This window comes from Podarcis raffonei, chromosome 3 (genome assembly GCF_027172205.1).
Source record: "Podarcis raffonei isolate rPodRaf1 chromosome 3, rPodRaf1.pri, whole genome shotgun sequence".
Taxonomy (NCBI): Eukaryota; Metazoa; Chordata; class Lepidosauria; order Squamata; family Lacertidae; genus Podarcis; species Podarcis raffonei.
Window position 1 is genome coordinate 18855923 of NC_070604.1, and position 26981 is coordinate 18882903.

Consider the following 26981-nt stretch of genomic DNA (forward strand, 5'->3'; position numbering starts at 1 on the left):
GCAGGTGGGAAGTAGCCAACATGGCGCCTTCAAAATATGTTTTTGAACTTACGCTCTCATCAGCCTCAGTGGCCAGTGAGGAGGGATGCACCTGGAATGGGCTACTTACAAGCAACAGCGACAGGAGAAATGTTCACCAGAGTCAAAAGACATAAAGCTACACTGCAGTCCTACACATATCTACTCGGAGGGCATTCCCACTAAGTTCAGGGGGAATTACTTTGGGGAAACCCAGCTGACTCAATCGCACTTGCATCTGAGAACCTTTGTGAAGAATTGCGCTGCTAGTCTGGCTTGCAATAAGGCCATTCATAACTATCCTGAAATTACATACTGTGGAATAATTTCACTTAAGTGGTTTGAGAACGGATCATTAGGTGTTCACGGGAGCATATGTTTATTTTAAATGAAAGCAATGTCCCTAGAGATGTTTCAGTTTGTCCTCCAAAGTCAAGCAGTCCTAGTTAGACCTGCAAATGTTTTTTGCACAAAGAGATTTACGTGGCTTTGTTTTGCAGCATTTTTCCCTTTTAAAATTTTTTGGCACTGGAACTTTTTCGATAGCCTTTGAGTAGAGGGTCAGGGAACCTTGTCTGCAATCTTTGACAAGTATTCTAACCAGTGCTTTTTCCCCTCAAAAAAAATGTTTAGGAGTACTCTCATTTTCCTACTCCTGTTGAAATACTGCCCCTCAATGAGGCCAATCTTAGATTCACAAAATGTTTAGGGGTATGCATACCCCTGCGTCCCCCCAGGAAAAAGCACTAATTCTAACTATGTTGCTAAACATGTCATTGTTGTCTGAATGGCACTTTTTCACAAAATGGTGCTCAGAGTGTCTCGCAAAAGGTTAGATGAACAGTGAGTATCACAATTCAAAAGCCTACCAGAAACAATTAGAAATAATCACAATATCGGTAAGTTATACAAAAAGGGAATCCATACAACATTGTATGAAACAAGACAAATAAGCTTTTCTAACTTAGTGGCTTAAATCTGATGGATGTCTTACCAAATAAGCAACATCTGCAACTTTAGGCTGCACAATCAGTAACAGCAACCCTTCAGAATGAAGACCACTAGAGAAGACATGTAATCATTTCATGACCTGTTCTTTGGCTTGGTAGGACAAGACTTTGACTGTAAGGTCACATCCAAACTATGCATTTAAAACATTCCCCTGCCCCACAAAAATCAAAGTAGACTCCCAGGAATTGCCATTTACTCTGCAAAGAGCTACATTTCTCAGCACCCTTAACAGACTGCCATGCTCAGGATCATTGGGGGGTGACATGCGCTTTAAATGTATGGTGTGGGTGTGATCTGGGATATTGGCTCGTTTGTAACAGCAGTTTTGGAATTACTGAATACTTTCTTAAACCAGTTTTGTTGAAAGCTTGTTAGCATCATAATCATCCAAAAGGGAGGCTTTGTGGACACTGAGAGAAGGGATGCTATAGAAGGTTAAGACTCGGAAGTACTGGAGAATATTCATGCAGTGTTGTGAAACCTTCATTCATGAATATTTTTTGGTAAGCAATAAGGTGCAGTGCTCATTTAATATGTAAATATAGCCTGTAAATCAAGCCACATTCAAATGAGTGGGAATTAAGCTGGTTTCATTGGGACTTAAACTTGATAAAGGGACGCAGGTGGTGCTGTGGGTTAAACCACAGAGCCTAGGACTTGCCGATCGCATGGTCGGCGGTTCGAATCCCCGCGGCAGGGTGCGCTCCCATTGCTCGGTCCCAGCGCCTGCCAACCTAGCAGTTCGAAAGCACCCCCGGGTGCAAGTAGATAAATAGGGACCGCTTACTAGCGGGAAGGTAAACGGCGTTTCCGTGTGCGGCTCTGCCTCGCCAGGGTAGCTTCGTCACGCTGGCCACGTGACCCGGAAGTGTCTGCGGACAGCGCTGGCTCCCGGCCTATAGAGTGAGATGAGCGCACAACCCTAGAGTCTGTCAAGACTGGCCCGTACGGGCAGGGGTACCTTTACCTTTACCTATAGCCTGCAATAATTTGATCTGAGGTGACCTCGAAAGATCTGTCGTTTCATTTCTTGTAAAATGGCAAGGAAGATCTTATACATTTGTTTCTGGGTAATTCTTTCTTCATGTCATTCATGTTTGGAATAGCGATTTGTCCCCCCCCCCTTGGTTCTCAGCAATAAACAGTACAGTGGTACCTCAGGTTAAGTACTTAATTCGTTCTGGAGGTCCGTTCTTAACCTGAAATTGTCCTTAACCTGAAGCACCACTTTAGCTAATGGGGCCTCCTGCTGCTGCTGCGCCACCGAAGCACGATTTCTGTTCTCATCCTGAAGCAAAGTTCTTAACCCGAGGTAATATTCCTGGATTAGCGGAGTCTGTAACCTGAAGCGTCTGTAACCTGAAGGCTATGTAACCCAAGGTACCACTGTACTCAGAAACTTTCACACATTTGTGGGTCATTTCCCACTTGTGGTGACAGTTTCTTCTGCCTGGATTGAATAGGTCTTCTGATTGTTGCTTCATGAATCCAGTTTGTACACCACTGCAAACTGTCTGTCAGAAATGTGTGCAATGGGATGTTAGGAACGGATGTCTGGCCCTTGCTTGTGGGGAACTGTTCAGCCTGCCACTTCACTACCTCCAAATTCAATTTGCACGTGCAGAAAAAGCCCATAACATGCTTTGCCAAATCAGTCCACAGACTGTCTGGAATTCTTTAGTGCTAAGGATACTAAGAACTAAGGGGAGAAATGAAGTTCAGAATTTCAAATTTGAAAGGAGATGGAACTACAGGAGTTGGGGCTGTAGGTTTTCTGAGGGTTCTGTTAAGTCCAGTTGGACAGATGCACGTGATTTTCATGGTGATTTTGATCCTATTTCAAGGGGTTTTGGGTGGGTACCATTGCTGAAAGAAAAGAGGTTCAATGCATTGCCCACAAATCAACTCTAACCATTGGAAATCAATCCAACAGGCAACTTTTCTGAACGACATACAAATTCCATAAAGCAGAGAGAAGATAATTGGATTTCAGGTTTTTTTAATTTAAAATATATCCTGCCCAGCATTCTAGTTCCATTATTATATCAAAGAATGTTACAGCGCCAAAGCAAAAGCATGGCAAGATTTTCACACCCCTCCCCATCAACCCATTCATTTGTAGTCCGTTTGATGTTGAACATGCATGAATCAGGACCCAGTAAAATACTGTATAAAAAGCAGACAGAACTAGTAACAAGGCCAATTAGCAATTGATTCATTTGTTTATCGTGCCTATAGCTCACTCCATGAAGTTCAACTTAGGGCTGAGAGCCAACTGTCCTCATATTTCATTTTTTTACAGCAAACTTCAATTCAGGATAAGGGAAAGCCCGCAGAATTATTCTGGGTGGAATTCAATGTCAAAGGCATGCCTACCTTGCAAGCAGCTGTATCAGTGTCCCTCCCCCAATCACTTAGAAATCACCACATTTTAAACGACCCAAGTATTTGAAGTGTCCACAGCGACAACGAGGCAGGATGGAAAGAAATTGCACGCCTTTATGCTGCAGTGCAAGAAGGACAGGAAGCTTCTCCCACATTTGATCTTGCCCCAATACTAGTAGCACACTGATGTCAGACACCCCATAGTCAGATAGGTGATTTTTGCACCCCCAGTGGGGGCTAGTTTCACCAACCCCTAGGTACACCTCTGGCAGAGCCATCTTTCCCATAGGGCTTAGTGGTGCTTTGCGCCAGGGCGCCGGGCTCTCAGGGGCGCCCCAACAAGTGGGGAAGCTGTGCGGCTTTGACGGCGGCCTCCCCTTTCTTTCCCTGCATGCTCGCCAGCTCCATCCCGTCAACCATATGGCTGGTGCACGTGCAACTTCCCTCCCAAGCCTCTGCAGGGAATGCTCTCCCTCAGCGGCATGGGGGAGAGTTGCGCCTCTCCCCATGGCTGGCAGTGTGCAGCTTTGCCACCCCCCATCCGTGGTAATTTGGGGGCTCTGGGCGGATATTTGCACCCCAGCACCATATCTGCTAAAGATGGCCCTGACCTCTGGTCACCCTATTGCAACGGTTCTGTTAGAATAAGCACTTCCAATTTCCAGATGGGACCATCTCCTCTCTCCTCCCTCACTGCACATTGTTCTGGGGGGGGGGGGTTCTGATTTTTTTTTTTTAAGGCACATGGGAATTAGAGGGGGAAAGCCCCAGTCATGTTAGCTAGATCTGTGCTGGCTCCGGCTAGCAAAACCGTTCAGTTGAATCCAGCCTGAATTTTGACTTTTGCTCATCAGTTGCCTTCGCTGAACCTGTTCCCATTTAACATGCACAATGGCCATACAAATATAAGCCATGGCGGTAGGGCATCATTGCATAGAGTACATCTCTGTTGATACCAGATGCCGCTTCATTTGTCACGACGTGCCTAATCTTATCTAGGATCTCTTTCCACGATCCTTTCAGCACAAGACAAATGTGGCTTCAAATAATTCTGCACTGACATCCTATCATGCCCTAAAGGTGGTTGTGTGGAAATAAATGTCACGTACAGAATTCACACAAATGACCACAGGACGTAGCATCTTTAGCTTGCCAAACATATGTAGCATTAAAAATGTAGACATTACAGACTGGAGTGATTCCAGTGTGAAGGAGCCTTATACATACAACTCTGGCCTGGCTCTGGTGGAAACTGCCACTGTTGCCAGTGATCTAGTTTGTTTCAGTCAAGGCTTTCACACCTGTGGGATGTAGATATGCTATATACATATATGGCATTTACTTTACAGTGGAACCTCGTGTCTCACCAGAGTGGTGCATGCTCTAGTTATCTCCTGCTTGGATTGCTGCAATGCGCTCTACGTGGGGCTACCTTTGAAGGTGACCCGGAAACTGCAATTAATCCAGAATGCAGCAGCTAGACTGGTGACTGGGAGTGGCCGCCGGGACTACATAACACCGGTCCTGAGAGATCTGCATTGGGTCCCAGTATGTTTCCGAGTACAATTCAAAGTGTTAGTGCTGACCTTTAAAGCCCTAAATGGCCTCGGCCAAGTATACCTGAAGGAGAGTCTCCACCCCCAACATTCTGCCCGGACGCTGAGGTCCAGTGCCGAGGGCCTTCTGGCGGTTCCCTCATTGCGAGAAGTGAGGTTACAGGGAACCTGACAGAGGGCCTTCTTGGTAGTGGTGCCCGCCCTGTGGAACACCCTCCCTTCAGATGTGAAGGAAATAAGCAGCTATCCTATCTTTAAAAGACATCTGAAGGCAGCCCTGTTTAGGGAAGTTTTTAATATTTAATGCTGTACTGTTTTTAACACTTGATTGGGAGCCGCCAAGAGTTGCTGGGGAAACTCAGCCAGATGGGCGGGGTATAAATAATAAATATTATTATTATTATTATTATTATTAATAATAATAATAATAATTATGCACCGTCCTCCTTAAGAACACTGCAGGTTATGAGCTCCACTAACCCGGAAGTAGATGCCCTTTGTTGCGAACTTTGCCCCGGGATGCGAGTGGAAGTCGCGCACTGGCAGCAGTGGGAGGCGCCATTAGTGAAAGTGCGCCTCATGTTATGAGCGGTTTCGGGTTACAAACGGACCTCAGGAATGGATTAAGTTTGTAACCGGAGGTACCACTGTCTCATCCTGTTCTGCCTCCCACTTTCATTGCGCACTTTTGCAAGATGAAGTCATTATTGCGGGAGCCTGGGTATGAAATAGAAAATATTAATCACTAATCGGGTGTTTCTTTATTTTGTTTAACTCTAAATTGTTAAGAGGTTGCTTAATTGCTGTTTGCACAACTCAACTTTAATCCTTCAGTTAGTACCCTGTATGTTGATGTTCAATTTTCTTCCCTAATTTCCATTATGAAAATGTTTGTGCGCAGTTACTGCAGAGCCTTCAAGGACTGTTTTATACTTCCTGACAGCGCAGGTCTGCCTTAATGGTTTGTTTTTACTGCTTAAGAGTGTAAACTTTTCTGCTGCCAATGCGTGGAAAGTCTACTCTCATCCTGCATTACACATTTTTCATTACTCATTTGCTGTTTTTCCTTTGTTGCCAATGACCACCTTACTTCGGCTTTGTGCAAACACTCCTGTAATTTACAAAATAAGATCCCTCTCTTCTGACCCTTTCCCTCTCACACTTTGCTTTCTACGATGCATCTTCTATAAATTATGTAAGGGGAAAGAAAAGCTACCAAAATACAAGAAGTTAACTCGCTTTTTTCCAAGGTCCCCTTATCTGTTTCAGCAGCAATTTGCTGTAATCTTATTGCAGCAATAGAGAAAGTTTTAATTCCCTGGTGCTGCTTTAAATAGTACTGCCATAACTTCCAGGAAGGAATAGATTTCTTTACTATCACTCCTACTAGTAATAAAACATTCTCTGCATTTCTGTAGCATTTAGCAGTTAAATTGTATAGATGTCTACGCAAAAGCAAACCCCATTGCCTTAAATGAGACACACTCCCAGCTAAGTGCGTATATGGGACAACAGCCTTACAGCGTTCAATGGGCTTAGCATATGTTATCCCAAACCAACTTCAATTTTCTTATTGCACTGCAATAGAATTTTACAATATAGGTTCCCTCTTGAAAGGTATGTCAGCACTATTCTCCCCATTTTGCAGATGCAGGGCTGAGGCTGGGAAACAGTGACTTCCCTTAGGTCATACTAGGGAGTTCATGGCATAGACCAGGCATAGGCAAACTCAGCCCTCCAGATGTTTTGGGACTACAGCTCCCATGATCCCTAGCTAACAAAACCAGTGGTCAGGGATGATGGAGGATGTTAGCATTTCACTCCTCCGTTGCTGGACGTGTGATTGTTACATCACATGTCAGTGTTTACTTTCTAGGCTTGGAAAGTGTGAGAATGGAAGTCAGTCTTATCTTTCTTCCGCTGTACTATACTTTTGTAATTTCTTGCTCCCTCTCTCTCAGAGAAGAAGTGAGAGGACGCCATGATTGCTTTGTCCTGTATAATAATAATAATAATAATAATAATAATAATAATAATAATAATAATTTATTATTTATACCCCGCCCATCTGGCTGGGTTTCCCCAGCCACTCTGGGCGGCTTCCAACAGAACACTAAAATACAATAACCTATTAAAGCTTAAAAGCTTCCCTAAACAGGGCTGCCTTCAGATGTCTTCTAAAAGTTTGGTATTTTCTCTTTGACATCTGGTGGGAAGGCATTCTCAGGGCGGGTGCCACTACCGAGAAGGCCCCCTGCCTGGTTCCCTGTAACTTGGCTTCTTGTAGCAAGGGAACCGCCAGAAGGCCCTCAGTGCTGGACCTCAGCGTCCGGGATGAACGATGGAGGTGGAGACTCTCCTTCAGGTACACTGGACCGAGGCCGTTTAGGGCTTTAAAGGTCAGCCCAACACTTTGAATTGTGCTCGGAAACATACTGGGACGCAGTGTAGGTCTTTCAAGACCGGTCTATATTGCTTAACAAATCGCTTAGAATGCACACACCTACGCTCCATGATTGTTTCTGCTATACTCTGCTAAGTGAGTGTGCACATGTTGCTGGTGCGTACTGGGACTGATTTGTGAACTTCCTGGGCTGCGCTTCATCAGGAAGACGCCCAGAGAGGTCTGTCTGATTCTGGGGGCTGCGTGTGCCCTCCAGGAATGTTCCGACATGGAATTGTAGTGCCAAAACATCTGGATGGCCGAGTTTGCCTATGTCTGGCATACACCATATTGGAACCAGTGACTTCTGGGTCTACAGCTGAACTTTTAGGCACAATGATATGCCAGCCAATAGAAACCAGTATTAGCAGAGGGTTCGGTATCTTCATGTACGTTTCTGAGCACAATTCAAAATGTGGGTGCTGACCTTTAAAGCCCTAAATGGCCTCGGTCCAATATATCTGAAGGAGCGTCTCCACCCCTATCATTCTGCCCGGACACTGAGGTCCAGCTCCAAGGGCCTTCTGGCGGTTCCCTCACTGCGAGAAGCCAAGTTACAGGGAACCAGGCAGAGGGCCTTCTTGGTAGTGGCACCTGCCCTTGGAATGCCCTCCCACCAGAGTTCAAAGAGAAGAACAACTACCAGACTTTTAGAAGACATCTGAAGGCAGCCCTGTTTAGGGATGCTTTTAATGTTTGGTGCATTATTGTATTTTAATATTTTGTTGGAAGGCACCCAGAGTGTCTGGGGAAGCCCAGCCAGATGGGCAGGGTATAAATAAATGATGATGATGATGGTGTGCAATCCCCTACACTTCTAGTTGAAAGGAGCAGACAGCAGCCGATGGAAAAGACCTCAGAGATGCATCTGCTAGCTAGAGAAGGCAACGCTAGAACTACATGGACAAATATATTTGTTGACATCCATCTATCTCAAGAGACAATGGAGGGTGCCTTTGGGGATAAAATCTAACCGCTGTGTTAGTAACACCAAAGTGACCTCCCCAGGGTGCAAGCTTGGGCAGTGTGTATGGAGGTCCTGGGTTGCCCAGAGGACCTGCCGCCTCACTGATGTAGTCCAAAGGAAAACAGAGCAATATGTTTCGCATTAGCTTGGCTGCAGGAAGGAGGCATACAAGGTGCCATCCAATCAACTTAGGAACTCCACTATGGATTTGTGCAGGGTTGACTCCTTAGCCCTTTCTTCCCCCAAAGATATCCCATAAGGCAGCAGAGGTTTAGGATCAGAGTTTTCCTTCTTCTGGATGACACTACAAGTACAGTGGTACCTCAGGTTACATACGCTTCAGTTTACATACGCTTCAGGTTACAGACTCCGCTAACCCAGAAATAGTACCTCGGGTTAAGAACTTTGCTTCAGGATGAGAACAGAAATCATGCGCCGGCGGCATGGCGGCAGCAGGAGGCCCCATTAGCTAAAGTGGTGCTTCAGGTTAAGAACAGTTTCAGGTTAAGAACAGACCTCCGGAATGAATTAAGTACTTAACCCGAGGTACCACTGTATCATGGAATTGTAGAGTTGGAAGGGAGCCCAAAGTAAGTGGTGTAAGACAGCTTGCTATGCTCTTAAAACTAAACAAGCCATACAGGAAGTAGAATGTCCCCTTGATTCCAGCTCCGATATATTTTTTCTGCTTACCTTTGAGAAGGAGGTGACAACCTCCCCTGAAAGTTGAGGTCAAACTCTGAGACTTAGAAACCTGACTGGTAGTTACTTGGTTTTTAGTGCAGAGATAGAAAAACATATGGCTCTCCAGTTATTGATGGATTCTCGGCTCCCACCAACCTCAGCCAGCATCACCCCCACAGGTCAGTGTTAAAGGCAGTTGGGAGTCCTGAAAGAGATGGAAATACACAGGTTTTCCACCACTGCCTCAGGACATAACAGCTGAGAGATCAGTTCTAGTTCTGTTGTGTTTCTTAAGTTCTGTGCTTGGGGAAGAATCAACTTATATGACACCACCCCCAAGTGAATATCACTGTTATCTCGGTAGCTTGCCAGGATCTTCACAGCTGTTGGTGCCATGCACATGTCTGTACTTATGGCTCTAGCATCTTATTTTTGGGGTGCTGTTTTAAAGGCACTGGACCATTACCTCAAGTGAAAAAGTGTTGCACTGCTGGATGTCGCTACAGCGATCCTGCTTCACCCAAAATGTCAGCTGGCATTCCCCTCTATTGGTAATATTTGCCAACGAGGATATATTTTGGAAGGTAGCAGTGAAAAGAGGGAAATAAAGACCGCAAAAAAGGCTATTTTCAGACATCACGTTCAGAACTGCAAGAAACCCGCCTCTGATCCAGAAAGTTCAGTTTCCCACAACAGCTGGAATATGGCAGATTTACAACTTAATGAAGCTGTTAATCCCATTAGAGATTAAATTAAAAAGGGCTTTCTGGGAGAGCATCAAAAGAATCTTCGGATACTGCGCTGTAGCGATTCCAAGTGTACATGCGGGGGCAGAAGAGGAGGTTGACATGTGTGTCTTTAAAATGCATGATAGCAATTCCTTCCGTGTCTCTCATTAAACTAGAAAGCACTTGGCTCTAGCAGCACATAAAAAGAAAACAAAAGAACACTTTGATTCTGCGAGCCACATGGAGATAAGAGCTTTAAAATATAAAGCTAATTCTGGAGGGGTGTAAACTGGCCTAGGTCACATTAACTGAAGCGAAGCTCTAGCTCAGCTCTAAACCCAAGCCTGAGGGAACCAGAGGGAATGACTATTTACTGGTAGCTACTATTGGGATGATAACTGGAAATGGGATCTCCCAGCTATTATGCTCACAGCACTCCACATTCCAACTAATTGAAACTCCTTGTTTTAATTCTAAGCGTAACTTATCCCCATGACTCACTTGCACTATGAGTTGTGTGATGGCTGTTTGGAGTCTTACATATGCACAGTTTCACTTACATCCCTGGAGGGCACAATGCAAACTTCAGAGCAAGTAGCGCATGGGAGCAAAGACAGTGATGCCATCGATGAATAGGCCCACTGAGACTCTTGGGCTTGCCAATCAGAAGGTCGGCTGTTCGAATCCCCACGACGGGGTGAGCTCCCGTTGCTCGGTCCCTGCTCCTGCCAACCTAGCAGTTTGAAAGCACATCAAAGTGCAATTAGATAAATAGGTACTGCTCCAGTGGGAAGGTAAACGGCGTTTCCATGCGCTGCTCTGGTTCACCAGAAGCGGCTTAGTCATGCTGGCCACATGACCCGGAAGCTGTTCACCAGATCCCTCGGCCAGTAATGCGAGATGAGCGCCGCAACCCCAGAGTCGGCCACGACTGGACCTAATGGTCAGGGGTCCCTTTACTATTGGGATGATAACTGGAAATCATCTCCCATCTATTATGCTCACAGCACTCCACATTCCAACTAATTGAAACTCCTTGTTTTAATTCTAAGCATAACTTATCCCCATGACTCACTCACACTACGATTTGTGTGATGGCTGTTTGGAGTCTTGCATCAATTAATAGGCCGTTGCATTTTGAAGGGGCAGCTTTTGGAGGCTCACATCACAACCACCTGTGGTGGCTTCCATTCCCCACTCAGTTATGAAGCTAACTGGCTGACCTTGGGCCTTGCCACTGTCTCTTAGCCTAACCTACCTCAAAGTAGATGTAAGAATAAAATGGGGAAGAGAACCATGGGTACCACCTTCAGCTCCCTTGCAGGACATAAATGTCATTGTTGTCTGGGAAATGATATATAATGAGATGAAAAAAATGTTCAAATTAACTTTTGTAAAAAACAAACAAACTAGAGGCATTTTTATTAGGAATTATACAGTGGTGCCTCGCAAGACGAAATTAATCCGTTCCGCGAGTCTCTTCGTCTTGCGGTTTTTTGGTCTTGCGAAGCACGGCTATTAGCGGCTTAGCGGCTATTAGCGGCTTAGCGGCTATTAACGGCTTAGCGGCTTAGCGGCTATTAACGGCTTAGCGGCTTTAAGAAAAAGGAAACAAACTCGCAAGACGTTTCGTCTTGCGAAGCAAGCCCATAGGGAAATTCGTCTTGCGGAACGATTCAAAAAACGGAAAACCCTTTCGTCTAGCGAGTTTTTCGTCTTGCGAGGCATTCGTCTTGTGGGGCACCACTGTAGTTGCAGATATTCCAAGGGAGCAGAAAAGACTTTTTATGTATGCAACAGCAGCCACACGGATGCTACTAGCCCAGAGGTGGAAAGAAGACAAAGTCCCTACCAGACAAGAATGGCAAATTAAACTGTTGGACTATGTCAAAATGGCAAAACTGACCGGAAAGCTCAAGAACCAAGAAAACCCAAACTTTAATAAAGAATGGGGAAAAAATTATAATTTATCTTGGAGACCACTGTAAGCAGATAAAAACATTAGCAGAATTGCAGTAACGACAATAATAGCAAGTATTATGGAGACAATGGAGTGATATAAAATATGGACTATTGAAAAATATGTAGTAGATAATAGAACCCATGGAAGGGAAGGTGTAAGTCCAGAGATTCGGAGGAATCTTTAACTGTGGATGTATATAGTTGGATTGTTATATCTTTATACTTGTAAAATCAAATAAAAATTATTTCAAAAATGAAATAAAGTAAATGTCATTGTTGTCATCATGATATGCACAGGACACGTGGATCTGCCACTGTCAACAACAGCTTGATTAGTAGGTTCCTTCCTCTCTGTACTTTGGCAGAAGGAAAGTGGTAGAGCATGTGTTTGTAAAAACACAAATCCCGTCTTCATCATCTTGTCCTGTGCTTCTTTCCTTGTAGGGTGTGTGTGTGTCTGTGGTGATGGGAGAGAAAACCAGAAGGGCTTGTGTGGCTTCAAGCAAACAACTCTCACAGAGCCTCCCGTTTCCCATTGGTAGGGAGAGGGGAATAGTTGCCTGTAGATTCAGGGCAAGCTCAGTACATGTTGGGAAACAAGGGGCTTCTTTTGAAGGCTTCACTATTTCTGCTTTTTCCAACTCTACTGGGCAGGGGACCGGAGGGCAAGGTTGAGCAAGGTGAACAAAGAGCAGGCTTTGAATAGCAGGGGATGTTAAATGGCTGTGGTAGGTGGAGGGGAATTTGCATTTGGAAAATCTGGAATTAAGTCGGTACACACCTGCTGCCCATCGACTCAGACATGGTCATGTTACTGCTCTTTCACTTCAATACCTTTCCAGCAGCTTTCCACGCTCCCTATTCAGATGGGCGTGTTTCTCCAACCTGTTCAATGCATGCTTATGGCCACTATGGAAATCCTTATTTGCATGTGTGATTGGGCTTCTACTGTAGAACTGGAGGCTGTTTACTGCTGCTGCTGAATTGGCCAAGATTACAACAGTGTAGCCTTGTGAATAGCCCCTTTCACACACTTATTCGCCCTGCCCACTTGAAAGAAATCTGTTTAACATACAGCCTTCTCATTCCAATACATCTCCTGCCTCCCACTCTTGCAAATTCCTATCTGTTCAGGGACCACAAGGCCGCAGGTGCCAGAGGGACTATGTGCTGGGGAACCGATATCTTAACTTCCCCAGCTGCTACCCCAATAATATAAAGATTGGAATCATCTTTGCTATCTGGCTTCTTTTAGAGGTTTTGTGTCCATTTACGGTAAATGTGATTTCAAACACTCGGCCGTCTCCATCTTCCCCCTTCATATATAGCATATTGTGAACCCCAAGTCCCTGCTCTGTCAAAACAATCCTGCTACAGCCAAGGTGGAAACAGTACAAAGCCTGCTCTTGCTTGTGTGGGCCATTCAAGGGAGGCTGGAGGCAAAAATAACTGGAACCTGATCAGCCAGACCTGAATATTGAGCAGCTCTTGAAAGACAGGAGGAAAGAATACGCCAAATAGATGCTCCAAAGACATCAGCCAGAGAACCCTTTCAGAGACCAGCTGCTTCCTCATCATAAGACCCATGCCTATATGGAATCAGATTTTTTTTTTCAGCACCATGGTGGAGGATCTGCTGAACATGTTGGTGATGTTAACTACTGAGAAGTTCATCCAGAGAATCGCAGAGACCATCAATATATCTGTGTTGCCTAAAAAAAGATAGGGGGAAGAGGAGTTTGGATTTGGATTTGATATCCCGCTTTATCACTACCCGAAGGAGTCTCAAAGCGGCTAACATTTTCCTTTCCCTTTCTCCCCCACAACAAACACTCTGTGAGGTGAGTGGGGCTGAGAGACTTCAATAGCCCAAGGTCACCCAGCAGCTGCATGTGGAGGAGCGGGGAAGCAAACCCAGTTCACCAGATTACAAGTCTACCGCTCTTAACCACTACACCACAATTTGTATTTTAAACTGCAAACATTTTCAAAGTGGTGCGTTATAAAGATTCATACCAGTTTAATATTCAAAGTGTGCTACTTGGGGGGTTGCCCCTCGCCACAAGAGGGGCACTCAATCCCTGATTTGCACGGGGGTTGTGTTCCAGGTCATTACGCATGTCTGCGGATTGCGCATAAGCCTGCACTGCTTCATTATGCCCCATTACGCCTTCTTCCGGATCCAAAGGTGTCCCACACATGCATGGTTGCACATTCTTTGAATGGTGTGCAAAATGGGGGTTTCCTGCATTTAAGATTTGCTTACAATTCTCTGTTCTGCATTAAGGTACAGACGTACTCCTTGAGAGCTTCCCATAGGCCTTTGGTGGGCCACTGTGAGAAAAGTACAGTTGTACCTCAGGTTAAGTACTTAATCCGTTCCGGAGGTCCGTTCTTAACCTGAAACTGTTCTTAACCTGAAGCATCACTTTAGTTAATGGGGCCTCCTGCTGCTGCCGTGCCGCCGGAGCATGATTTCTGTTCTCATCCTAAAGCAAAGTTCTTAACCCGATGTATTATTTCTGGGTTAGCGGAGTCTGTAACCTGAAGCGTATGTAACCTGAAGCATATGTAACCCAAGGTACCACTGTATGCTGGAGCAGATAGACTATTACAGTGGAGGCATTTAAAAAAATAACAACATAATAATAATTTATTACTCATACCCCACCCATCTGGCCGGGCCTCCCCAGCCACTCTGAGCGGCTCCCAACAGAATATTAAAAACACGATAAAACATCGAACATTAAAAACTTCCCTAAACAGGACTGCCTTCAGATGTCTTCTAAAAGTCAGATAGTTGTCTATTTCCTTGACATCTGATAGGAGGGCGTTCCACAGGGAGGGCGCCACTGCCGAGAAGGCCCTCTGCCTGGTTCCCTGTAGCTTCACTTCTCACAGTGAGGGAACTGCCAGAAGGCCCTTGAGCTGGACCTCAGATGCAGGTGGAGACGCTCCTTTAGGTATATTGGGCCAAGGTCACTTAGGGCTTCAAAGGCTTTAAAATATGTTGTTTTAATCACAATAGGACTTGTACAACGCACACCTAATAAAGTATGCCATTGCACATGTGCAGACTGCCATTGTCTCTTCACTAAAAAATCAACCCAATAACCTATTCGCTGCACATCTCGTAAGCATTCCAAAAAAGAATGGCAGGTGGAACCAAGAATGAAGACAGTGTGAGGGGCTTGGATGGAAGGCAACGGGGTGGAGATTTGAGCACCACCATGCAGGAAAGGATGGAACCAGCCATTTTTGCGACTGAAAAATGCGCCAGGCATTTTTGGTGTCTGCAGACAGTGTTGTAGCAGCAGGAATGAACTTAAATATCAGAAACCAAAGTTGTGTCTGAGGGAAACCTCCTAAGGTAGGGGTGGGCAGAATCCAACCTTTCAATATCTACTTTGTTTTTCACTAGAATCCTGACTCCTGTCCACTACAGCCAGGGGCAAAAATGGTGGCCCCATAAGTAAAGTCAGTTGCCTGCTCTGGAAGATCTATGTCTTGAGTTACTACAATTCAATATTCTAACAGCATAATTTAGAGGAGAGGGCTTTTTGTTGCTATTGTTAAAGAAATTGGGAATAATAATATGAAATGCTTGCAGATCTGCTGCTAATCTACTAGTAAATCCCAGCCAACTTTCTGCCTACCCTATTCTAAGGGATGGAGGTGCATATCTCACTTTTTAAATGTTTGGGTGACTTGTCAGAGTTGCCCTGATATTGGGGAAAACATCTGAAGCTGAGCTTCAGCCATTGAGATGCTTTAGTGTGGGAATTAGGCCAAAGGCATAGGAGACATAAAATATTCCTACACACATACAATCCTAATTACTAGAGATGTTAATGTAGACAAGACTTTATGAGCACTGCATGTCGGTTTATTCAGCCTTTCAGATAAGCATGCTAATAAGTGTTTTTGGTTCAGCATTGCAGAACTGCACCCATCTGCCTATCAGCAGAATCACAATATAGTCCAATACAGTCCAATGAGAATAATAATAAAAACTAATACAGGTCACCTCTTGGTAGCTTTGCACATTCAGGCAAGGGAACTTGGTGCATAACGCTGTAATGGTTCAAACAGGATATCTCCTGCAGTCTAAGGAATCCTCTGAGTGACACTGACACCGACAATATTTCAGTTTTCACAGTTGCGAATAGGCTTTTTGGGTTTTTTTTCTTTCTAAGTCTTGTTAGAAGTTGCATCAGATCTTGGTATTCACAGGTGTATCATGCTAAGGTGAACACAATTTTCAAGTTAATCGCCACTCAGACTAATTAGGGGGCAGTATAAAGGGAGAAGAATGAATATAACTGTGCATTACATGGTTGATGGTTCTGGAGAGGGAAAGATTCAGGTGCATTGCCCTAGGCTGCAATTTCCCTTAAATTAACATATTTAGAGAAAAGAGGAGAGGTGGGATAGCTCTTTAGGTAGCTTTACCCACCCACATTCTTTTTGATTTGGAAACCCCTATTTGCAAATTGTTAGGAACCTTGTTATAGCTTGGGCATGACAAAGCACTTTAATTTACATCAAGCTTTATGTTAACTCACATTCAGCCAAAGCAAAAAGTTTGAGACTGGAGACTCTGGAAGTGCCTTTGATGAAAATGAACAAGTTCAAAAGGTGTTGCAAATCTTAGCACAACATAATCTTCCAGCGATATCTGCATAGCAATGTATGTAAAGTATATAAAATGTATATTTTTGTGGGGTACTCCAAAGTATACATTTGAAATTCTAGGCATGTCTACTCAGAAGTAAGTCCTACTGACTTAAGTTGTAACTGTGTAATTCCAGCTAAGTATGTATAGGATTGCAGCCTAAGGGCAATGGCCTGCTTTGCAGCCAATGCTGTCCCACAGAAGATCAAACAAATCTTGGATCATTTATCCAAAGTTTGGTTTGTTTTCCAACTATTCTTGCCTCAGAACTTCATAGCTTGGCAAGCATCTGAGGTATGCAGCCAAACATATTACGGTTAAGGAGGGATGTCAGGTTAATACATAGCACCAAGTAATAGTTAAAATAAACCATGGTTCACAAAACCAACTGCAAATCATGGTTTGTGGCAACAGACAAGCAACAGTTCTGCCACTGGGCAGAGGTCATATATTCAAATAAATCATGGTGTCGTAGACAACAGAACATAGCAGAAAGCGCAATACAGTGGACGCTCAGGTCATGAACGTGATCCGTGTGGGAGGCACGTTTGCAACCCACAGTGTTCACAACCCGCAGCGTCGCATCTGTGCATGCGCGGGTTGCAATTAGGCGCATCTGCGCATGCGCAAAGCACGATTTAGTCTTCTGCGCATGCGTGACTGCCGAAACCCAGAAGTAACCTGTTCCAGTACTTCCAGGTTTCAGCGGGTCCGTAACCTGAAAAAACATAACCTGAAGTCTCCGTAACCTGAGGTATGACTGTAATGACTTCTGAACAACACTATCATACTAAATGCAAAGAACGTTTTGTGAGTGGTCCATAATGACCATTAAGTCCCTAGCCATGCAGGTTTAAACAAATATCTTACACAAGGCAAACACCATGTGAAAAAAGACCAGAAAGCCACCTTTCTCTTCTGTGCCTCAGGTTTTTGTGGTGACAATGTTCATCCCTTCTTTCTCTTTTCTCACAGTATTTTTATATGAATGTGTGCTTAAAGAATGCTTTAACAGTCCAGCTGCCCTGCTCATTATACAATCTGCAACGTTTAAATCTGGGGAAAGACTTTCTCAAACTTTTGCCTTGTAGTGTGTCTGTGGGTATCGCCCTCCCTTCTTTCATTTATAGCCTGTCTAGAGGCTTCCAAACATACTTCCATAAACTTGATAAACTCATAGTATTGCGTGCCAAATTATAATCTCTATGATCTTTGAGATCCGACATCTGTTATCTTTTGCCTCAGGTTTACTTTAAGGTAAACACAAACCCAAAGCACTAAAATGGATTTACAAAAAACACAATCACAGCATGACCTTTCGTTTCTAATGTCTACCAAAGGCCACCATTGCTGAGGGTATATATCAACCCAAGAAAGCAACGTCTAATCTGGGAAGCAAAGTTTTCTCTAGAGCAATGAAACAACCAGTGGGACCAGGGGGTTGGGAGAATCTTTTAAGAAAAGCTACAATTTTTATATGGCAAAGAATGGATTTTGCAGTCTCTCTTCCTCCTCCTGAGAAGATTGATCAACTCAGACTTATTTACAGTTATTATTGGTTTTTGCTGTTTTCTTGCTGCTTTGATAATACCTACATTGCTGAGTGTTTAACACACCTCTTTAAATGTCCTTAGAATGGATCGTTGTTCCACCAGCAGATGGCAACAGTCAGCTCACATAAATAGGAAAGACAGGGGCCAGATTAGGTCTCTAGGAAAATATTTAAGAAAGTTATCCTGACTAAAACTAGTCTTTGATTTTAAAAAGTACTTCAGTTCTCAAAGGTGTTGGTTACAGGGTACCACAGAAAAGCTTTAGGAAAGAGGGAAGGCTTGGACCGCCTCAGGGCTGCAAATAGCTCAGAGATGTCTGAAAAACGTGGCCAGCACCCAAGAGTTTTAAATCTTTCTTGAGATCTGCGGTTCGGTAGAGGAGGAGAATTGTGGTTCAGACCCAAAACATGATGCACCCAGAGGCTTTTCAACTCCCTCCTCCACCATCCTCAAAAGTGCTCCCTCTTCATATTTTGCTCGAAGCGATTCTGCACTTCATGAGGTCTCTAGGGCTGCTGCTGAAATTGAAGTTTGCCACTCCCCTGTGCATACAGAAGGGCCTTCCGCTTGGTGATGGACCCAGACCTCTAGGTTTCATGTGAAGGTGCAGAAAACGGTCACCCTGTCCATTGGACACTACATGCTGTCCATTGGATGTTACACGATACAGTGTTGGCAAAACCAACAATGTGTCCTGTGCCACCTAAGAGACTAACGCTTCTATTTTGGCATACATTTTCATGGATTAGAGTCTACTTCATCAGATGCATGAAGCTTTAGCTCAAGTTGGGTACGGTTTTACCTGGAGGGGAGCCAATTAAGAGGTGATAGGACAGCCATCTTCAAACATCTGAAAGGCTTTCATATAGGGGGTGAAGCACACCTCCATCCACTGCTTCTCCAGAGGACCCTAAATAACAGTTTCAAGTTACAAGAAAGGGGATTCTGATCAAATGTTAAGAGGAACTTTCCTGATGGTAAGGCAGCAGAACAGATTGATTTGGAAAATGGTGGACTTTTTTTTTCCATTAGAGGTTTTCAGCATGAAAAACATCTTCATGTATGTGACAACGGCTGCGAAGGTCCTAATAGCAGAAGGATGGAAGACTGAAGAAATTCCAACTAAAGAATCATGGCAAGAAAAACTGATGCACTATGCATTGACACATAAGCGACGGGACAAGGATAACTGTGAATTTAAAGATGAATGGGAACCCTTTACAAAGTATTTGAAGAGGCAACAAAGTGAATTGGACTCCTTGCCAGGTTTTGAATAAACATTCGCAAACTTTTTATTGACAATAATCAGTTAAATAATTTAAGGATTTATACAACTTTGTAACATGCAGAGAATAGCATTCACAGAGAAACCAAAGACTGGAACTGAGGGAAGTTGAGGGGGTGGGGGTGGGTGGGTTTTGTGGGGGAGGGTGGGGGAAGGAAGGAAAATGGGGGAAAAAATAAGGATGATATGTTTTTGGATAATATGCTTTGTTTAATATGCTTTGTTTATACATGAGAGGTTTTCAGCAGAGACTGTAGCAGTAGATTTCTTGCACTGACAGGTGGTTGAGCAGTGTTAGAAACTGAGATATGAAAGCTAGGAGCTAAACAGCACCTTAAACCGAGGTTATGGGCGCAAGAATGGAAGGTCTAGGCATGCTTTAGTATAACAAGAATACAAAGCTGAAAATGAATGAACTGCAGCTTAAATATTATGTTCATTTTTCACATGGTCTAGTCCTTCCCCTTCCCAGCCCCCCCCTAATATTATTAAGAGGGTCTCTTCTCCAGTTTTCAGAGAGTAGCTGGAAGTGGGGAGGCATAAAAAGGTCCTCCTTTCCTTCCACTCTGCAGTTTTCACCTGAAATTTTAAGGGGCAGCACTGCGCCCAGAGCTCATAAACTGCTCACGCTAGTGAAATTCCCTGTCGCAGAATGCGCCTGGAACAATGGGAGTTTTGAACACTGGCTAGATAGTCTTTGAATATGCATCAAGATTTGAAATGTGTGTGCCTATGAAGGGCCTTGCATGAGAGACAGGGTGGAGAGGATTCTCAGAGAGGCTGAGGGAAGGGGAGAGTTGGGCAAGTTCACTCTTCTGTGTGTGGAATAAAGAGCTTGGTATTGTTGTTGTTTAGTCGTTTTGTCGTGTCCGACTCTTTGTGACCCCATAGACCAGAGCATGCCAGGCACTCCTGTCTTCCACTGCCTCCTGCAGTTTGGTCAAACTCATGCTGGTAGCTTCGAGAACACTGTCCAACCATCTCGTCCTCTGCAGTCCCCTTCTCCTTTCCCAACATCAGGGTCTTTTCCAGGGAGTCTTCTCTTCTCATGAGGTGGCCAAAGTATTGGAGTCTCAGCTTCTGTCCTTCCAGTGAGCACTCAGGGCTGATTTCCTTCAGAATGGAGAGGTTTGATCTTCTTGCAGTCCATGGGACTCTCAAGAGTCTCCTCCAGCACCATAATTCAAAAGAGCTTGGTATTATGATACCTTTTTTTTCTTTCTCTCTTTTCCCCTTTCTCTCTCTCCCCTCCCCCTTCTCATTTCTTTCCTCTTTTGTTTTTAGATTAGTTTGGCTTTTACTGCATTTTAAGTGGAAATTTTCCATTAAAAATTCAAAAAGATTTGAAAGGTGTGTGCCTATGAATGCACACAGCAAACCTTTCAAGCTAATGATCCACAATGATACAGGCTAACCCCCAGCTTCAGTCTTTTGTATCGTTTCCTCATTGCTCTTTAGCACCTACAATGACTGCAAGCAGTTTGGAGAAGGGTGTTTTTTCCCCCTTGGGAGATTTCGACAAGTGTGACGTATGAATGTGAATGTTTCAAAATCCTGTTCTCATCAACATCAATGAGTTTTCATTATCTGTACCCATCTAACCTAAGCTGTGAACTCTTAGGTTCTTGTCATAAACATTTTGCATTTGCTTTTGTTTTAATTTGGGTGCGGGTTTGGGGCCCCCAGGTAGAAATTTAAGAAACCCTATCTGGTTCCAAAAGCTGAACAATCTAACCCCATTCCAAGCACAACAAATGGGATCTCTGTTCATAGTGTGGGTGAACATCTGCTAATTTCAAACCACACCCACAAATTTGGCACATGTAGTGTGATGAAGCCAAGCTTTGCAGAAATAAACTTTATTACCAAAGCAACATCTTTTTATGCTTTATATATTAAAGTGTGTTTAACTTCACATCCATGCACAAGCATGACATAGTAACATTTTTTTTCCGGGGGGGGGGGGAAGGGAAGATTGTAGACTGACATTTTCAAGATTCGGTGCCTAGAAATAGAAGAGATTTTAATATCTCTAACAATTTAGCCTCTGAAAGTTTATCAGAGGAATAGAGGTTTCTGACTTCCATCTGTCAAACCTGTTAATTCTGTGTGAAGCTGTTAAAATTGCGCACATACAAATTATCTACTCAGAATGAACTTTGTGTGTCTTTACTAGCTGACATTTTGGGGGCAGACTACATGTTACACACAAATGCTTGTAATTCAGCCGTAGTGGGGTGAAGGCAGGGTGCAAACAGTTATCATTTTCTCTCATCTACTGCTTCTTTGCTCACTATATATCCCTTCCACCCCCCCCCCACCTAACAGCCCGCCCACAGACCACGTTTGTGGCTAGATTTCTCTTGATTGATTTTATATTTACTGCATATTTTATCCAAGCCATTCAGGTCAAGATGATATATGTGGTTCCTCTATCCCACAACCCTGTCAGACTGATGGAAAGAGTGTGTGTGACTGGCCCAAGTTCATCCAATGAGCTACGCATCTGCGTTTGGATTTGAACCCAGTTCTCTTCAATTTTCCTCCAATACATACATGGGGAACCTTTGGCCATACAGATGTTGCTAAACTAGAACTCCCATCATCCATGGTCACTGGCAATGCTGGCTGGGGCCCATGAGAACTGTAGTTTTATTTTTAAAATGTTTTTATTAAATATTTTCTTGGGTTACAAAAGTACATACATCACCTCTCTTTTCAGATCCTAAAGTCCTTTCTAAAGGTCAGTTATATTTGATGTGAGACTTTAATGTTGTAGACAGTATAAAGTTGGGGGAGAAGAGAGGTGAGGAGAGAGGTGGGGTAGTAAACTTTCAGTATTTAACATAGTGTATATGTGAGGTTTTTATGTCAGCATCACGTGGGTAGGTTCTCTTTCTATTCTTCTATCAGTTTTCATTGGCGGTGAGAGAGATGGGGGGGGGCAGAACTGGTGCTATTGAATATTTTCCAAGACAATAACTCACAGTCACACTACAAAGAACTCATGGGAGTTGTAGTTCAGCAACTTCTGTAGGGCCAAAAGTTCCCCACGTCTGCACCAAATGCTACAACCACACTGGAAAATGTGGATTTACAGAAACAAATAGGATGGTGATTGGAGTAGACTTCCCAACTTTGGCAGCCATTTCCCTTTTTTGGTAAAGAGTCATTTATGCAGAGCACAGAAATACCAAAACAGACCCACTGCTGCTGCTAAAGCTCTCTAGGCAAGCTCCAAAAATGATATTAAAGCCAGTAATTCAGGAGAGGAAAAAGAGGCTGGAGGAGGAGCGCTAACATCTCCTCCGCCTTCTGGTGTCATCTTCTCCAGCTCCAGCTGGAGATGCCAAAATCTGGATTTTTCCACCTTCGCCGCATCAAGCAGTTGGTCCCTTACCTTTCCCGCCCCGACCTGGCCACAGTGATCCATGCGACGGTCACCTCCAGGCTTGACTACTGTAATTCGCTCTACGCGGGGCTGCCCTTGAAGCTGTCCCAGAAACTCCAGCGGGTGCAGAATGCTGCAGCGAGGCTCCTCACGGGGTCTCTGCCATGGGAGCATATTCACCCAGTGCTTTTCCAGCTGCACTGGCTCCCGGTGGAGTAAAGGGTCAGATTTAAGGTGCTGGTTTTGACCTTTAAAGCCTTTCACGGCCTAGGACCCTCCTACCTACGGGACTGCCTCTCCCGGTATGCCCCACGGAGGACCTTAAGGTCCATATATAGCAACACCCTAGTGGTCCCGGGCCCTAAGGAAGTCAGATTAGCCTCAACCAGAGCCAGGGCCTTTTCAGCACTGGCTCTGGCCTGGTGGAACGCTTTGTCTCCTGAGACCAGGGCTCTGCGTGATCTGACCTCTTTCCGCAGGGCCTGTAAGACAGAGTTGTTCCATCTGGCCTTTGGCTTAGAATCAGTTTGATTCCCTCCCCCTCTTTCTTTTTCCTTTCTCCTCCTATGAAGAGATTGTACCCTAATGTTTTAATGTTGTATCTTAATCTTTTAAACTGTATTTTAATCAACTTGTTTTTATTATTGGTTGTTAGCCGCCCTGAGCCCGGTCTTGGCTGGGGAGGGCGGGGTATAAATAAATTATATTATTATTATTATTATTATTATTATTATTATTATTATTATCTGGGACCTTCTCCATGCAAAGTATGCACTGTACTATTGAAACCACAGGGCATCGCCCCTCCTATTCCCACTTTGGTGTTTCATTGCTCTTGCCAACCTGGTACCATCCAGCTGTCTTGGCTCACAACTCCCATTAGCCCTGTGCTGGCTGGGGGCCTGGGCTGATCAGGTGTAGTCCAAAATAGCTGGAGGACAGCAGGTGGGCGAAGAACCTGCCACTGCCACCCAAACAACGGGAAGGAAGGCTTGCAAACAGCCTAACAATGATTTCCATTTTTCCGGACTGCAGAGACCCCGGTGAGTGAGTGTCTTGTTTAATTCTGCTGCTCTGTAGATGTCTCCAATCAAGATGCAACGTTTGAATTACAGCTACACTTCCCTTTCTCTTTGCTAAAAGTACATCCATTCTGTAACGAGCTTGCTTTCGACCCATCCCATTATTGGGCACTCTTTTTGTAACCTTTTACTCTTTTACTATTAGAGGCAATTGTCCCACAATGCAAACGTAAGGGAGGGGTGCGGTGCAAGAAAGAAGGTCAATTAACACCCTAATAGGGAAATGATTTGCTTTAGGGCATCAACAATTCATGTGTGCATGTGTGTGCTTTCTATTGAGTATGGGTAATGCGCGAACAATGCCTTTCAGCAAAGAGGTTGCACCAAAAAGTCACATCTCACCCATCCATTCCCCCTAGGGAAACTCCCTTGCAGCAAAACTCTTTCACTCTTTATTTGATAATGTATATACCTTGCCGTCCTTAAAAAACAAAACATAAACCAGGCAAACAAAGGCAGCTAACAAAATAATGCAAAGCAATAACAATCGCAAAATGAATAACAAGCAACAGCAAGAACAAAAACTAACTGAAGTGTAAAGGCAGATTAAAACTAACAGGAAAAAACCAAACAATTCTCAGCAGAGAGAGAGAGAGAGAGAGAGAGAGAGAGAGATACCAAGTCAATCAACTTTCTTCAGTAGCGAAGCACTGACTTTAGCTTAATTCTACCACAGAGCTAAGATATGTGCTTTAGTGCTGTGGTAGAATTAAGCTAAAGTCAGTGCTTGGTTTGGCAGCACATATACTGAAATTAACCTAAAGCGGTGATGGCCAAACTTGGCCCTCCAGCTGTTTTGGGACTACAGTTCCCATCATCCCTGACCACTGGTCCTGTTAGCTAGGGGTGATGGGAGCTGTAGTCTCAAAATAGCTGGAGGGCCAAGTTTGGCCATCACTGACCTAAAGTGAGGACCAGGTGGACTTCCCTAGTATATGAATGCTGCAACCAAAACAGCCTCCAAATGGTACTGCAATTCAGTTGGTGGTGGACCTGGTGAAATTTGCAGCATGAGCTTTGGTGTTGATTGGGGCGCATTGGGAGGGAGAAGGTCCATAATTTGGTGGCAGAGCATCTGGTTTGCATTAAGGAAGGTCCCAGGTTCAGTTTCCCGGTGTTATGAATGGTGCGACTTCTATCTGAAAACCTGGAAAACTGCTCCCAGTCGCTGTAGACCAGCCTTTCTCAACCATGAGTCCCCAGATGCTGCTGGACTACAACTCTCATCATTCCTAGCGAGCAGGACCAGTGATGATGGGAGTTGTAGTCTAAGAACACCTGGGGACCCATGTTGAGAAAGGCTGCTGTAGAATATGCTATGCTAGGTGCACCAAGGGTCTGACTTGGTACTTCCTATGTTCCAGTGGTCTGTCTCTGGCTACCTATGTTCCTAAAAATACCATGGTCCGAGGCCACTTAAAGCTTTATGAAGGTAATATCCGGCCCACTGAATTGAGCATGGAAGCCAACAGATAATCAATGAAATATGAATAGCACAGGAATAATATGCTCCATCTGGCTAGTCCTATATAACAAAGGAGCCTCTTGGCCTGGCTGATTGGAAGGTTGGTGGTTCAAATCCACGCGACGCAGTGAGCTCCTGTTGCTTTATCCCAGCTTCTGCCAACCTAGCAGTTTGATAGCATACCAGCGCGAGTAGATAAATAGGTACCACTGCAGCGGGAAGGTAAACAGTGTTTCCGTGCACTCCAGCTTCCATCATGGTGTCCCATTGTGCCAGAAGCAGTTTAGTCCTGCTGGCAATGTTACCCGGAAGGTTAGTAAAGGTAAAGGTACCCCTGCCCGTACGGGCCAGTCTTGACAGACTCTGGGGTTGTGCGCCCATCTCACTCAAGAGGCCGGGGGCCAGCGCTGTCCGGAGACACTTTCCGGTCACGTGGCCAGCGTGACAAAGCTGCATCTGGCAAGCCAGCGCAGCACACGGAAACACCGTTTACCTTCCCGCCAGTAAGCGGTCCCTATTTATCTACTTGCACCCGGGGGTGCTTTCGAACTGCTAGGTTGGCAGGCGCTGGGACCGAGCAGCGGGAGCGCACCCCGCCACGGGGATTCGAACCGCCGACCTTTCGATCGGCAAGCCCTAGGCACTGAGGCTTTTACCCACAGCGCCACCCGCGTCCCACCCGGAAGGTTGTCTGTGGACAAATGCTGGCTCCCTCGGCCTGAAAATAAGATGAGCGCCACACCCCATAGTCACCTTTGACAGGACTTAACCATCCTGGGGCCTGTGTGTGTGTGTGTCCCTATATAGCATTCCAGCAACAATATTTTAGTTGGAATTTCTGGATTCTTTTCTAGGACAACTCCAAATGGAACTTGTTACAATAATCCAGTCTAGCAAATACTAGCATATGGATAATTGTGCCAGACCTGTCTCCTATAAAGGGGTGAGAGAGTAACTTGAGGGCTGAATGCCACCCTCCTGGCCTGTCTGTCTACTCCTCCAAATTCCCCTCAGACAACACCCACATCACCCACAGAGAACAGAGAATTGTGGTTGGGTGGAACTAGACCACTATACAAAGGTAACATTCTTTGCTCTGCCTACTTTCCCTGCCTCGGACATGTGAGTGACACTTGGAAAGTTGCCCCCAAAAGGAATGCACAATCCAATAATATTTATACACCTGTACAATCCAGTAGAGCCAAGTAGATACAATACACCTACTTTATTAGCATATCTGCATTTTCTTTTCTTTTCTTTATATTTTAAATTAAAATAAACAAACATTAACACATCTGCCACCGTCTACTCCTCTCATCATCTACCAAAGATCCTGATGCACCTCCTTCTGGCAACTCCTACACTAAGCTGCTGCCCACAGTACTGCTCTGGTTTCCTTTGGACCACACCAGCAAAATCAAGAAAGAGATCCTGTCATCGGGGCAGCCCAGGACTCCCAAACGCACTGCCCAGGCTTGCATGCTGGAAAGTTCACTTTGGTGCTGCTTCTGCAGTAAAAAGGTAAAAAGGTAAAGGACCACTGGACAGTTAAGTCCATTCAAAGGCAACTATGGAGTTGCAGCACTCATCTCGCTTTCCAGGCTGAGGCAGCCAGTGTTTCTCCACAGACAGCTTTCCGGGTCATATGGCCAGCAGGACTAAACCGATTCTGGTGCAACGGGACACCATGACGGAAACCAGAGCGCACAGAAACACCGTTTAGCTTCCCACCACAGCGGTACCTATTTATCTATGTCAGGGAACTGCCATCGGAGC